Consider the following 14885-nt stretch of genomic DNA (forward strand, 5'->3'; position numbering starts at 1 on the left):
TGTCCAGTGGTATGTGTATCTGTGATGGACAGTAGAGCTGGGAAATGACCTGGGCTGAATTGAGAAAGAAGAGATGAGTTGGTTGGATTGCTTTGGGAAAATGCAGAATTTGTTGCCTGAGTCCGAGCTTCCCATGAAATTAAAGGTCCCTCTTTTAGAGACAAACACTTAATTGGTATTGCTACATGGCAGCAAGCCCTGAAACACCCCTGCCTCTCTGAAGAACTAAAGATGAGAGTCACACAACAGGCAATGGTGGGTATGGGTAGGCTACTCCAAATAGCCAAAGAGGAATTTAGAAGATGAGGAGGAAGTGATGTCATGAGGAAGAGAAGATGGGCTGGCCATGTGGCCATGTGGTCAGGAGGAGATAACAGGTGGATAGCCAGAGTGTGTCACTGGTAGCCTTGAAGACATCAATGAAGGCCTCCATCATGTTGAGTAGGACTTCCTCTTTCCTAACTTCTGTGGAAAACTTCATGGGGGAAAGTGTATGAGAGTCATATGGAATAGGCAGGCATGGGGGGACTTTGAGCTGAATTACTAGAGGAAATTTCAGACTAATGAGACTCCAGATTGTATTGAATATTTACAGATAAGAAAATTGAGGCTTGGGGTGATTGTGTAACTCACCATGGTAGCTTGGCTACTGTGGGAGGGAGATTCGAACCTGGGTCACTTGTGACTACCTCCTCAGCACACTTGGACTCCACCTGACATGCAGCCTTTGGGAGAAATGAATGAAGAGTGGGCAGCCTGGGCCAAGGGATCGTAGACTTAGCACTGGAAGGGGCTTTGGAGGCCAGAGAAACCCACCTCCTTATTCTTCATAGGGAATAACAGAAATAAATGTGGATTCAGCTCAAGAGTCGAGAGGAAGAGAGTTCAGTGGTCTAATCTCCAAGTCATTGTATCACTCCATTGGATTAAACAAGTATTGTTAGGCACCAACAAGGCTTTGTACTCAATTCTGTTGATGAAAAATGACAGGAGCCTACAATCTTCTGGGAGCATGTGATATGTATGCAAATACACAGAATCGCCAGGGATGTATTAAGTCCTTCTGGGTCTCCTGTGGCCTGACATACCCACTGGATGGTGACAGTGCCCAGAGAAAGATCAATCAATCACTCCTGGTTGCCTAGGTTTGCTCATCAGTAAAATGGGGATGATAATAGCACCGGCTTCTCAGAGTTGTGAGGGTCACATGACATAACTCGTGTAAAGGACCTTGCAAAACAAGGTATCTACACTTCCTCTCTTCTGACTCCTCAAGTCTTTCAATCTGGCTTCTGGTCTCTCTCACAACTAAAACGAGATTGCTTGCTTTGGCTATGTGGCATTGAGGTCAATCAAAAACACCAGTTAGAACACAGTAGGACTAGTGATTGGTAGGTCAAGAGGAGAGAACCTGAAGGAAGGGCCTGAGGCAAATGAAGAAATGTCCCTGTGGAGTCCTCCATCTACAGGAAGGGTCTAGTTTCCTATGGCAGAAGAAGGTGACTCAGATATGTGGATAGGGATTCTTTATACAGAGGGAGGGCAATATGTCTACCCTCTTAGAATGGACTTAGCATTTTGGGGAAGAGATAAAATGCCAACTTACCCAGGGTCTAGCTGTTAGGATCTTCCCAGCAAGTGTGTCTTTCTCCTCTGTGCTCCTCTCCTGGTGAAAGGCTTCCTGGAATGCTGTAACTGGGAGAGAATAAAGGGCCCAAGAGAGACAGAGAGAGAAAGTCAAGGCTAGAGGTGACAACCACCACCATCACATTCATATAGCCCACACTATGTGCTAGATGCTAGAGATATACGGGCAAAAAAATGAAACAATTCCTGTCCTCAAGCAGCTTATGTTCTGCTAGGGCCAAGCTTCATGCTCAACACTTCCCAGGGACAAGGCCAAGGGCCCTGCTGCCTGAGTGTTTGATCTGGGATCGCTGAATTTGAGAACTGGGAAAAACACCACTGATCATTAGTCCAATTCATTCAACCAAAGGAATCCCCACAACAACATGTCCATGAGTGGTCATCTATCTTCTGCTTGAAGATCTCCAAGCAGGGGGAACCTAACACTTCTTAAGGCAGCCCTCTCTATTTGGAGACAGTTCTAATTTTTAAAAGTTCTTCTTGATGTCAAACATAAATTGGCTTCTTCTCAACCCTCCACCCTCCCTCCATAGTGCCGGGTTCTGCCCTCTGGGGACAAACAGAACAGAGCTAATCCCTCCTTGGCATGATGGCTCTTCAAATACTTGAAAACTTGGTTTTCTTTTCTCCAGGCTAAACACATCCAATTTCCACAAATAATCCTCAAAGATAATCAAGTCAAGGCCCCTCACTGTCCTGTTTGTCCTCCTCTGCACATCTCTGGCTTATCAATGTTCTGACCTCCTCAGTACTCCAGATGAGGTTTGACAAGGGCAAAGAACAGTGGGATCATCACCTTCTTGTTCCTGGAAATTATGGCCTTCCTAACACATCCCAAGATGGCACTGGTCTTTTTGGGCTGGCCCATCACAATGATAACTCACGTTGAGCTTGCGGTATACAAAAACACTCAGATCCTCTTCAGAACAAATGCTGTCTATACATGGTTCCCCCAATGGTGGAGTTTATGTTTTGTACCCAAGTGCAAGACTTATATTTATCTCTATTGAATCCATCTTATTAAATTGAGCCCGAATCTCTAGCCTGTCATGCTCCTTTTAGAGTGTCCCTTGGCTAGGCAGTGTGTTAGCTAGTCATTTCAGGTTTGTGTCATTTGATTATTTGATGATTATACCAAACTCTGTCCCTGCAGTCACTGCAGATGCCCAGGGATGGATCTTATCCTTGGATTGATGAGTATGTGGGGGAGGGGAGAGTAAAGTATAAGAAGACTAGAAAGGCAGGGGGAAGCTAGGTTATGAAGGGCTTTAAATGCCAAACAGAGCATTTTGAGTGCTAGGGAGGTGTTAGGGAGGCGTTTATTGAGTAGGGGGTGACATGATCATATCTGCAATTCAGATACAGTCTATTTACCAAGACACACACTGGAACTATATAAATATAATTACCAAACACTATTTAAAAAAATAAAGACAGCCCTAAATAGTTGAAGAAATATTAATTGTTCACAAGTAAGCTGAACCAATATAATAAAAATAACTACTACCGAAATTAATGCCAGACTACCAAAGGATTAGTAAAAAGAGCTAGAAAAAATAATGAAGAAATCCATCTGGAAGAACAAAAAGGTCAATAATCTCAAGGGAAATAATGGGGAAGGGGCAGCTAGGTGGCACAGTGGATAGAACACCAGCCGTGGAGTCAGGAGGACCTGAGTTTAAAACCAGTCTCAGACCAGACACTTGACACTTACTAGCTATGTGACTCTGGGCAAGTCACTTAACCCCAATTGCCTCACCCCCGAGAGAGAGAGAGAGAGAGAGAGAGAGAGAGAGAGAGAGAGAGAGAGAGAAAGAAAAAGGAAATATGGGGGAAAAAACCAGGAAGGAAAGGGGTCTAGCATCATCACATCTCAAACTACAAAGTGGTAGTCATCCAAAACTATTTGATAATGTTTAAGAAATGGAAAATGGAAGACACGGAAAGTGGAAGTCATCAGTGGAAGAGATTAGTAAATGAGCACAGAAGCCCAGTGCTTGGTAATCCCAAAGACACCAGCTACTGGGGGGAAGAACTCACTATTAAACAAAAATTGCTAAGAAAACTGGAAAGCAGCTTCTTTCTGGTAGAAACTGGGTAGAGACTAATATTTCATACCATATGCCAGGATAAGCTCCAAATGAGTATATGACTTAGAAATAAAGGGTGAAATCATAAGCAAATTAGAGGAGCAAGGAAGAAATCACCTCTCAAATCTATGAGGGGAGAAATGTTTATGACCAAATGATAGATAGAAAGCAAAAAAGATTAAATGGGCAATTTTGATTATACAAAATTTAAGTTTTTGCACCAATGAAATCAATTCAACTAAAATTAGAAAGGGAGTAAGTACTTGGGAGAAAATCTTTGCAAGCAAGTTTCTCTGATAAAGGTCTTATTTCTAAGATATATAGGCAACAATAAGAGCCATTCCCCAATTGAAAAATGGTCAAACAGGGAGCTTTCCCAGAAAGAAATCCAAGCCATCAACATACACACTCAACTATATCTATCCATCTATCTATCCATCTATCAATCATCTATCTATCTATCTATCTGTCTATCTATCTATCTATCTATCTATCTATCTATCTGCAACTCTGAGGTTCTACCTTACCCCCATCAGGTTGGAAAAGTAGACCAAAAAAAAATGAAAAAATGATGGAGGGGCTATGGGAAAACAGGTACATTAATGTTGGTGGAGTTGTGACTCGGTCCCAGTCTTTTGGTTAGCCAGGCATGGTGTGGGTGCGGTAAGCAATGCTCCAAAAGTTATTAAATAAAAGTCGTCATTGGGCATTATAGATCCAAGGCAAATGGATGTATTTGTTCAGATCTCCCAGGATCCATGTTTGAGTATCTGTTAATGCATATTTAAGAATTTTGTGTTTTAAGAATTTCTTTTGTGATGAAGGAAACAAATAGCTATTCTACACCTGATACCTAACTTTGTACACTGAGTACCTTTCTAGAAGGAACCCTGTTTATTCTTTATTGGAGGTGTTCCTAAACATGAACCACACTAAATTATGTTTAAGAAAACTGTCCTTGAGAAAACTTATATGAGCTGATGCAAAGTGAAGTGAGCAGAACCAGGAACACATTATACACAGTAACAGCAATATTGTAATGATGATCGTAAGTCTAAAAGACTTAGCTACTCAGATCAATACAATGATCCACAATAATTCAAAAAGATTGATGATGAAAATGCTATCCACCTCCAGAGGGAGAAGTGATGGGCTCTGAATGTAAAAAGAAACATTTTTTTTCACTTTATTTTTTTCTCCCTGCAACAAGGCAAATACGGAAATATGTTTTGCATGACTTCCTATGTAGAATGGGTATTGTATTTCTTGCCATCTCAATAGGTAGGGGAGGAGGAGAATTTGGAACTGAAAATAATTTTTTAAATTTAACTAATTTAAATTAAATTTAATTTAATTTAAAAAGGAAAGAAGGAAGAAAGTAAGAAATTGTCCCTGAAATTCTGAGATGGGGGTGATGAGTCAGAGAGTATGAGAAAAAACACACTTGATCCTTCTCTTTGGGGTTAGGTTTCCCAAAGATGAAACTTGGTCCGTGAATGAATCCTTACAGGAAAGGACCTCCTTGACAAGGTAACAATTGTATTAAGTGCCCACTATGTAAGTACCAGGCACTATGATAGGAACCAAAAACAAAAAAAAACTGTCTGCCCTCAAGGAGCTTATGTTCTAATGTGTCTCTGTAGCCCTAATTCCCTTTATTTGTAATGGGAGATAATTTACCTACACTTAAGACCATAGCTATGATACATGAAAAGCTAAATTTAGATACTAGTGATTTAAAACCAGGATACCAAACCCTCTGAAGGGTTTCCTAAAGGGTAAGGCCCAGCCTACCTAACCTTACTGTGAACAGGATCTCAATAAAGAACATTCTTCCCAACAAGATAGCTAAGGCTAGCTGTCTGCACACGGCCTGGCTGGATGGTGTAGGCTAAATCTACAACCCTTCACCTTCTTCCACCTGTCTCCTCTTTGGATATTTATTACTCTTCCCTCATGCTTTTCTATGTTTCATCTTTAATTTACACAATATCCTCTGGTAGCAAAGCCTACTGACTGTGTTCTGGACACTGTGACTTCACCAGGGCTCCATCTTCCTGGGCCCAACAGTCAGGGCCTGCTCTGCTCTTCTATGTGAACCTCTGGACCCTGTCCCGAAACCTCGGTAAGAGGCTGGTTTGTCTCCTCCCGGGATGAATTTCTGGTCTCCGGGAGCTTCTTCCTCTATCTTCATTTCCAGGAGGTTGACTCAGTCATGTGAGGTGACCGGAATGGGCATCCTCCAACACTGGGACGGCATCTATACATGGAGGGAATTTTGCTTTAGGGGGGAACGCATGGTGAGGATTCAACTCCGAGACATTCTGAAATGGGCTTTGCTGGAAGGAACCCAGCACCTTCAGTTACTGTCCCAGGACCCTGGAGAGATGGACAATTCATCTTGAAATATAAGAAAGGGTCCACAAGGTAAGCACCCAGCAATAGGAATCTCTAGTAAGCACTCACAGAATTCCTGGAGCTAGCTTAGCTGCTTGGTCATACATGGAGACAAAGGTACAGGTGTGTCAAGGAAAACATGTGCACGTGAGTACCTGAGAAGACACACAATTACCAAGGAAGATGCATGTGAGGACTGTCTTCAAATACAAAGTTTATACACAGTGTCTCTAAGGCCCTAGCTTTCAGTTCATTTCTCAAGGCATGAGGACACAGAGATTGCCCAACCCATCTAGTTTCTCAGAGCCAAAGTCTTCCAGTGGGCTCCCAACCTGGTACAGACATTTAGGAATATAAACAGGGTCCCATAAATAGACACACCCACATTCTGGTGTGCACCTGGAGAAGGAAGACAGTAATAACCAGTGCTTATATTTATAAAGAACTTTTGAGGGGAAAAAAAGGAAGGAGAATGTCTGGAATCTAAGGGAGAGAAGGAGGAATGGAGGGTTGGAAAGAAGAAAAAGAGGAAAGGTGGAAAGATGGAGGAAAAGAGGGGAAGAAGGGAAGAGGGAGAATGAGGAGAAGAGGAGGGGGAAGAGAAGAGGGAGGGGGAGAAAATGGGAAGAGGGAAAGGGAGAGAATGAGAAGGAGGAGGAGAAGAGGCAGGGGGAGAAGATGGGAAGAGGGAGAAAGTGCAAAGGTGAAGAGAGAAAGAGGGGAGGGGAGAAGTAGGAGGAAAAGAGGGGAAGGGGGAGAAGAGGGGAAATGGGAAGGGGGAAGGGAAGAGAGAGAAGAGGGTAGGGAGAAAATGAGAAGAGGGAAAGGAAAGGAGAAGAGGGGAAGGGGGAAGGGAAGAGGGGAAGAAGGAGGGGGAGGGAAGGAGTGAAAAAGGAGGAGAGAAAGGAGGTGATGGGGCTGGGAGAGGAGGAGGAATGAAAGAAGGGAGAGGGGAGGAAGATTGGAGGAGCGGGGAGAAGGGCAAGCGCAGAGGCAGCTGCGGGGCCCAGCCTGGCGCTGAAGGTGCAGGCTCAAACAGGGACCCCATACCAAACCCCCCATCCCAGGCACACAAACTCGGCTCCGAGTCACCTCATGCCCCGGATCAAGAAGACGGCGCAAAAGCAACCTGCCGAACTACTATTCCCAGAATCCTCTGTGCCACCTCCTGTTGGCCTCAGCGACCCAGAGCTAGCTTCCATCCGGTGTGGATGGATGATCGCCCCTGGCCTGAGGAAGCAGGAGAGGGGAGTTAGTCCTTGGAAGGCGGGGGTGCGGACTGGAGCCAAGTGTGAAGGGCCTTAAGTGTTGTCTGAGTCCCTGCTTCTTTACAGGAGAGGTAGTAGGGAGCCACTGAAGGTCTGTGAGCAGGGGAATGACTGGAAAGTTAATCTGGCAGTTTTAAATCAGGTTTTCCCAGTCAGACTTCTCCCTACCCTTCAGGCAAACTGCAAATCTCTCTTCTTCACACACTCTAATCCAGCAGGATTTGACCCACTTCCTGTTCTTCCCCCCTTCTCCTCGCAGGACGTTCCATCTTGTCTCAGCCCGTCTCACCTTTGGACAAGCCCCTGCTTATGCTGGGAGGCGCTCCCTTCTCACCCCTTCCTCCCAGAATCCCGAGCCTCCTTCAGGGCTCCCTTCATGGCCAACGGGACACGGCCGATGTCGCTGCCCTGGCTTCACCATCCCACCAGCCCTGGACCTTTTCTCCTTCCTCTTCTCTCTCATGATGACCTCCTCAGCCCCTGTGAGCTCAGTTCTCTCATTTATTTTCAGTCTCTCCCTGTCTACCGGCTCCTTCTCTCCTGCCTACAAACATGCCCTTGCCTCCCCCAGGCTCAAAAAGCCCTCACCTGACCCCTCTATCCCAGCTATCATCCTATGTCTTCTGCCTTTGTGGCCAAACTCCCCCAAAAGACAGCTACGACAGGCACCTCCACCTTCTCTTATAGTCGTTCTGACCTTAGCGTTTTATTGGAACTGCGCTCTCCAGAGTGACCAGTGATCTCGTGGTCACCGAATCCAACGGCCTTTACTCAGTCTCCATTCTCTGTGACTTCCCCGTAGCCTCTGACCCTGGATCACACTCTCCCCCCACAGACTCTCTTCTCTCTAGGTTTTCACGACTCTTCGCCCCGCACCCCGTCTGTCCCTGTCTCTCTGTCTCTTTCTGTCTCTCTGTCTCTCCCTGCCTCTGTCTCTCCTTCCTCTGTCTCTGTCTTTCTCTCTGCCTCTGTCTTTTTTGTCTCTCTGTCTCTCCTCTTTGTCTTTCCTTTCTCTGTGTCTGTGTCTCTCCTCCCTCTCTCTCTGTCTTCTCTTTGTCTGTCTCTCCTCCCTCTCTCTGTTTCTGTTTCTGTCTCTCCTCTCTCTCTCCTCCTCTTCCTCCTACCTGTCTGACCTCTCATTCTCATCTCCTTTGCTGGATTTTCATCCAGGTCAAGCCCAGTAACTGCGGATGTCCCCCATGATGGCCCTCTTCTCCCTCTATGCCACTCCACTTAGCGATCTCATCAGCTCCATGGATTCAATTTTCCTCTCTGGAACAGCAGATAGAGTGCAGGGCCTGGAGTCAGGAAGACCCGAGTTTAAATCCAGATTCAACAGCAGGGCAAGTCACTTCATGTGGGGACAGGAATGGCCTGGTCCCTGAGCCCTGAGGCGGGGGAAAAGGTGTCCTAAGGTGTGTTGATGCAGGCCGTCTCATTCTAAGAGGAAGCGGCAGCAGATAGGAAGGGGATGGGAGCTAAGGAAGCAGCAACACGGACTTGTGGCAGCAGCAAGAGCTCCCAGAAGGACATGGAGTGAGACTGGGCAGGGGGACCTGCCCGGGCTGGAGGCAGAGGCCAGTGACGAAGCTGTGAAGGGAGAGATCAGGGCAGGAGGGAGCCCCGAGCTCAATGACATGACAGCAGAAGCCGATTCCCACCTGTTCTGTGAGTCACATGGACTGTGCACGTCTGGGGGAGGATCAACTCTCCGGTGCCCTTGAATTCCTTCCCTACTGGAGAGGACTCGAAACCAGAGTGGTGATAAAAGTCTAGAATGATTGTTTAGGTTCCCAACACTTGAATGTGTAGCAACCCTGAGTTCTTTCCCTGGTTTGGGGCGGCCCCTAGGGTGGCACTGTAAGTCTAAAGTGACTGGGCAGACCCCAGGGGAAGGTAGGGATCACCAGAAGGATGGGTTGCTTACTCCCTAAGAACCCCGAGTTCTTTTTGAGAAGATAGTGGGTGACTTAGCTCCAGGGTGTACACAGACTCAAAGGGGTGCTTAGGCAAAGTTTTCCTGTTTGTCTTTAGGCCTGGATATATCTCTTCCGTATTTCTTGTTTTGTGTAATGCACAAGCTCTATGTCTCATTGCTTGCTAGCTTGGTGCTTGCAAAGGAACTGAGAACCACCAGATGAGAGCTAGAAATTCACCCGATTCCAGTGTTCCTAAGAGGCGCTCTATGTAGGCACAAGCCGGAGCTATTTTTGAGAAGTCTGCAAGACTGGACCTGATATCTGTGACCCCAAAGCCTCAGAAACAGATTATGGAGGACAAACGAAAATACAATAATATAACAAACATTTATTAAATATTGTGTGCTGAGAACTGAGCTCTGCACAGGGGCAATACAATGTTTAGATAGGATGCACTCCTTGCCCTCGAGGAGCTTACAATCTAGTTGAGGGATAGGACATCAACACAGGTAGCCATAGTACACGATATCACGTAAGTGCGTTAGAGCAATGGCGTCCAACTCAAAGAGAAATGGGGCCACTAATCTATACCTAAGGATCCCTGCTGGCCACGTAATGATTCAGCTTTCAAATGTCATGTGATCTATGCTTTCATGAGTTTTTATTTTGTCAACCCTTCCCCAATTACACCTTCATCTATTCTGGGGGAGTCTTGGGCGTCATCTGACACATCGGCATTAGAGAGTTCTAGAACAAGGTCAGAGGGAAGGCTGTTACCAAGCGGGGAAAGCTTTCTTGAAGACGGTATTTGGTCTGGCCTTTCCAGACTCGCAGAATGGGCTGAACAGAGGCATGGGGCATTTGAAGCACAGGGTGTCCCTGCGCTGGAGGAGTCCTGTGGGTTGGCATGCCGAGTGTGGAAAGGGGAGGACCATGGCAGCAGCCTGGAAAGGAAGGCGGTGTTGGGCCGCAGAGGCCCGCAAGTGCCAGGATCAGGCGTCTGGACTCTACTGGACATTGAGAAGAAGAGCTGCGTGTCTATAACGTACGAGCAAGGCAGGAGTGCCTCTACCAAGGCTTCTTAAGCACTTTGGGGACGAAGCCCTTTGGCGATCCACCAGCCTCCCCACCTCAGAATATTTTTTAACATTCGTAGTTGAAGAAAATGCCAAATTTCACTTAGAGGTTAGTGAAAATAAAGATGTCCCGATTCATGGGCCCAACCCCCTAAAATCCATCCATGGGACCCCAGGGGAAGGACTGTGTCTGGTATGTCTTTGAGAAGTGGGTTGGACTCTGGCCTATGGCCAGCAGGGGGCACCGTTTGATTATCTGGGAACGACAATGGACGAGCATAGAAAGCAGCTGCCCATCAGAGGGGCCCGCCCAAGTGGCTGGCCCAGAATCAGCCTCTGGGTGCTGCCCTCCTCTCCAGACTCAGGGCCCAGATTCTGGCAAAGGTGGGGTCCATTCATCCAGGCAGGGAGGGTAGGGAAGAGGGAGGGAGAGCCCCGAGGAGTCGGGCCGTGGACTTAGGGAAGCAGAGGGTTTGAGGGCCCCTCAGCCAGCCGGACTGCCCTGCACGCCCTGCACGCCCTGCACACCCTGCACACCCGTCAGGGCAGAGTCACGGCGGGGAGGTTCCTCACAGGCCACCTAGGGCAGTCTGAACCAGGACAGGAATCATTTCTAGAGCCATCTGGTCTCTGCTCGAACACCTTCAAATGATGGGGAGCTCACTACCTAAGAAGCAGCCTCATTCACTTTCAGATAGCTCTAATTATTAGAAAGTTGTTTCCTTACACAGAGCAGAAATTTACCTCTTTGCACCTTGCAGGCACTGGTCTTAGTTCTGCTCTCTGGGGTTAAGTAGAAGGAATGAAATCCCTCAGAGCCCTGCTCCCCAGGGAAGATGCCAAAGCAGCTTCTCCCCTGACTCTTGCTCTGGGCTATCAGCGTACTTCTGGGTCCCCAGGGTCCTGCTCCCATCAGCCTGTGTCTGTACCCCCAGGAACCAAGGTTAGACTCCACTTGGTGAGGAGCAGAGGCAGAGAGAGAGACAGCAAGAGAGAGAAAGAGAGAGAGACAGAGAGACAGACACAAAGAGAGAGAGACACAGAGAGAGAGACAGAGATAGAGACAGACAGAAAGAGACACAGAGAGAGACAGACTGAGATAGAGACCATGAGACAGAGAGACAGAGACAGAAAGACACAGAGAGAGACCATGAGAGAGAGAGACAGAGAGAGAAAGGCCAGAGAGAGACAGAGAGCACCTGCGCTCCAGCCCCGCCTCGCTCCCAGGCCAGTCAGTTCATTTCTCGGTGTCGCAGGCAACTCTCTCCATGCCTGGAACTCCCTGATTAGTATCAGGAATGTCTGTATTGTTAAAATCGCAGGACCAGAGCAAAAACATTTTTTCCAAGTCAGCGAAGCACAGCTAGGGGAAAGACCCTGGGTATGTGATAATAATAATAGCTAGCATTTATATAGCGCTTGAAGCGTTCTCATTTGGCATCATGACAACCCTGGGAAGTAGGTGCTGTTATTCCTCCTATCTTACAGATGGGGAAACTGAGGCTGAGAGGGAGACTCAAGCTCAGGCTCAAATTTGTCCTTCTGACTCCACGTCCAATGTCCTAACTACGACATCACCTATCTAACGCTAAACAAATTAACAGTAATGGATACCACACTGAGGGAAAGAAAAGCCCTCACTGCAGCTTTGGCGTGGGTTCAAGCAACATTCAGCATGAAGCTAATGCTGTCATGAGCTCTTCTGCCATGACAGAGATGAGGAAGTGGCACAGGAATTCCATTCCTTCTCTGAGGACTGAGCCCATGGGCTCCGTCACTCCTGAGATCTGGAGTCGTATCATGGGCGGACCTGGCGCTGGCCAGTGGTGGACGTTCCTGTGTGTAGAATCCCTTCTGGGAAGCGTCACAATCCAGGGCTCGTAACTGGGGAGGGGGTGACAGTGACGAAGGCCCCACTTTGGGCTCAGGATTAAGAAGAGCTCTCTAACAACCAGAGCTGCCCCAAGGATGGCAGGAGCCGTCTTAAGAGGTCTGACCTTCCTTTCCCCAGAAAGAGTCAAGCAGAAAACGGATACGAAAAGGGATGTGTAGGGGGATTCCTACAAGGGACGAGGACTAGGGGGTATCCAGGGTCCCTTAGAGCAGATGATTCAAATAACAAACCTCCTGTCTTAGGGAAGGAAAACATCTCTTTTCCTATCTCTTCCCCTCCCCCCATACCCAAGGTGGGTCAAGAATCCATTTTCTGGGTTCCCTGGAGGGTTCTGTGAGGAACGGCCCTAATGGAGAGAATTTACACAAAGGAATTATTTCCTGGCTCCGATCAGGTTAACTTGTCTTACGGTCTCAGGACATTCAGTAGCCTCACTTGTCTTTGTCGTAAAAGGGGCTAATAGCATTGGCCTCGCCTGCCTCCCAAGATTCTGGGAAAGAGAGAAACACGATCACCAGTGGACAGGTGGAGAGCCAGTGATTTAAGGTCCGGACAGCAAAAGCATTAGGAAGGAGAGGTTTCCAAGGGGGTGAGAAACCAGAGTAAGTCATCTCTTCCAGCCGGGGAACTATCTTAACGAAGAAGGTATGCACTCCTAAATAGGGCTTCAGGAGAACATCCCAGTACATGGTGGAGGGGCAAGGATGGGGTGCAGAGGGTTCAAAAGAAGCCAAACTTTCCCTCTCCCACCCTTTCTCTTTTTCTTTTTCCCTCCTCCTTTCTCTCTTCCCCCCCTCTCTTTTCCTCCCTTCCCCCTTTCCCATCTCCATCTCCCTCACCCCTCCCTCCCACCACAGCCTGAGGTCAGGGAGATGTTCATTTCTGGGACTCCATCCAAGATCCCTTTACCACCAACCTCAGGTGTTTACCTCTTTCATGCCCTGGGCATGTCCTCCCCACACCCATCTATACATCTCACCTCTCTTGTCAAGTTTCTTCTCACTGGGCTCTGGATGCTGGGACTTCACCCAGGTCTCCACCTTCCTGGGCTGGAAAGTCAGGAAATACTCTGCTCTAGGCTCTGGAGGGATGCCTCAGCAAGAGGTCTTAGAGTCATTTGTCTCCTCCTAGGACAATCCCTGACCCCCAGAGGCATCCACTCGAACTTTTATTCTCAGAAGCTGAGGGAAAGGGTCTTGGGAGTGAGAGGGGGAGGCAGCCAGGGTCAGGCCTTTGGGGGTCAGCTGCCAACCAGTGTTTCTCCAGCTGGGAGTTTGTCTGGGGGACACTGTCTCTTCAGGAGGGACCCGACTCTCTGAGGGTCTCAGAAAGGGGCTTCATTAGAGGAAATCCAGCAGCTTCAGTCACACTCTTAACCCAGGATCATGCGGAGGTGGCGAGACCCTGAAAGACACAAAGACCAAAGGTGAGCACCAGGAGGTGATGTGGGAGCGAGCCCAAGCAAGCGTCCCCAGAGCTCCTGGAGCCGGCTCTGCTGCAGTCACACATGAAGATGCAGGAAGGAGGCAGGCATTGGTGGCTGGAGAGATGGAGATCTCCCAACACCAAAGGGACATTAGAACCTAGCCCCGCACCCCCCATATAATGTGTGCTGAACTGAACTTATGCACGGGCTGGGCCTGAGGCCTCAGAGCAAAGTCCATCCCACGTCTTCACTGAGGAAGTCAGGAGAGGAGGAAGAGGAAGGGCTGAGGAGGGCAGAAGGGATGGGACCTGGGATAAGGGCGGGACTGAAGGACCAGGGGGAGCGATAGAGACAGAAGGATAAGAGAGGGGTGGAGGGCACCCATCCTCCTAGGCTCCCAACCTAAGCATCCCCTTGCCTCGTCACTCTCTCACCCTCCCTGCCCAGTTAGTGGCCAAGGCCTGTTGATTTTACCTTTGCACTGTCAGCAGCTGACCTCTATATGACAGTTTATTACATTTCCTTCCTGTAATTAAGTGACCAAATTGCAGTCTGGTCAATGAAGGGGCAGGGATTGCGGTGGGAGCGCTAGGAAGGGGCCTGTGGCCCAGGGTCTGCTGGCTTCTGGCCTTGTTTTGGAGGTCTTTTTAATCCTGGGAGTTTGTCCCAGCAGGGCCTGTTCACATGGTATGCTCAGACACACTGATCCTTCTACGCTACTGCCCTGAAGAAATTACATCGTCTTCCTTCTAACCTCCCTCCCACAAACGTTTCCCTTTCCCTCTATCGTGAACCAGGAGATCTGAGTTCCGGTCACTCGCTTCCCATCCTTGTGTCTCTGATGATGGGAGGTCCTGCCACATTTCCTCTTCCACTTGGTAGATCCTGGGAAGATGCCCCGTTACCGCCTGTCCGAGCACACGAGCAGGGTGGCTAATGAGGGGTAGTCTCCTTCCACCAGAGCTCCCATGTCCCTGCCACGTCTACTATTCTCAAACAGCACCCTGTTCCTTTCACCCTATTTGGACACACATTTATACGGGCCTTCCCTGAGCAGCCAGGACATTCCAAGGCACTGACTTCTTCCATCTGCTGACCGAGTTCCAGTGCTCTCGGTCAAGCCTGCTGCCAGGGCGATTGGTGGCCCACATCTAATGCATTTGTCCTG

This window comes from Vombatus ursinus, unplaced genomic scaffold, assembly GCF_900497805.2.
Source record: "Vombatus ursinus unplaced genomic scaffold, bare-nosed wombat genome assembly UNPS02010822.1, whole genome shotgun sequence".
Lineage (NCBI taxonomy): Eukaryota > Metazoa > Chordata > Mammalia > Diprotodontia > Vombatidae > Vombatus > Vombatus ursinus.